Raw genomic sequence first — 986 nt, 5'->3', positions numbered from 1 at the left:
TCCGCGCAGCGCCCGGCACTGCCCGCTCCGAGCCCGAGCTGCTCGCTCCTCAAACCGAGTCACGCGTTTTCCACTGCCCACCTGCGAGGCCTCGGCCGCTGCCTCCTCCTCTCCACCTGAGACTAAATCTCCCCGCTCCGCTCGGGCAGGTGGCCAGGCAGTGCGCTGGGCCCTTTGCCCTGCTCGCTGCACTTGCCGTGAGCCCGCCCGCTCCCGTGAGCGCCCTGTCTGGCCCGTACAGTAGGTGCAACAAGCGCGCACACACACACACTGACACCCCTTAAACGTGTAAGGCCGCTCGCAGCTTGTCCAGTCCTGCGAGACCCATGCTGTGGCTCCCTGCCCAGTGAAAACAAGCCTGATGACCCACCGAAGATTTTTCCAATGGGCAATTTCGCTGCCCGAGTGAATCCTGCAAACATCACCCGGGCTGCACATTGTTCCCCCTCCAAACCCCGTTAAGCTCTTGTTTGCCCCAGTGCCTCCAGCACTGTGAAGATGATGAGGTGTTTGCATGCTGTGGCTGCTGTTTGCTCTGCTGACCACTGCCACTGCATTGTTTCCATGGGCTTCTCTGTTTTGTGTAGTGTATCCACTGCGCAGCAGGCAGCAAGCTCGAACCACCAGCTCTTTGTTCTTGGCACGTGGCATAATTAGCCCAATGGGATCCTGCCTCTTCTCTAGTGGTAGAACGCAAATAAAAATAAAAGTGATAAGGCAATCTAACAGTAACAACAACGTGATCCTCTGTAAATCCTCATTTCAAAGGTACTAAACCCAAACCCATCAAGCCAATCCTAAAATGAAAGCAGATCAAGAGGTCTCTCACCTTTCTGAGGAGCAACATTCCTCACTTTCATGTATTCTGCTATCCTAGCATGAGGAGGACCAGCAAACTCATGCAGCTCAAGGTCCCAGTCCCATTCCCGGGGAGCAGCAAAAACCAGTTTGGCTTTTGTACTGAGACAGGTGTACAGTGGCCCCCT

The 986-nt window shown here is 55.3% G+C and overlaps 1 protein-coding gene across 1 annotated transcript in view; it reads right to left on the bottom strand.

Moving 5' to 3' along the window:
• The window catches only part of CD82 (CD82 molecule), a 40,919-nt gene extending 40,740 nt beyond the window's left edge, over positions 1-179 (bottom strand). Inside the window, exon 1 of the mRNA XM_008639395.2 lies at positions 82-179. The gene's annotated coding sequence lies outside the window, so the exon portion shown is untranslated. The remainder of the gene's footprint in view (positions 1-81) is intronic.
• Positions 180-986: the final 807 nt, after the last annotated feature.

Source organism: Corvus brachyrhynchos, unplaced genomic scaffold (assembly GCF_000691975.1).
Source record: "Corvus brachyrhynchos isolate BGI_N302 unplaced genomic scaffold, ASM69197v1 scaffold115, whole genome shotgun sequence".
Taxonomy (NCBI): Eukaryota; Metazoa; Chordata; class Aves; order Passeriformes; family Corvidae; genus Corvus; species Corvus brachyrhynchos.
The sequence above is the reverse complement of the archived record's forward strand: the minus strand, read 5'-3'. Positions and strand labels throughout refer to the sequence as shown.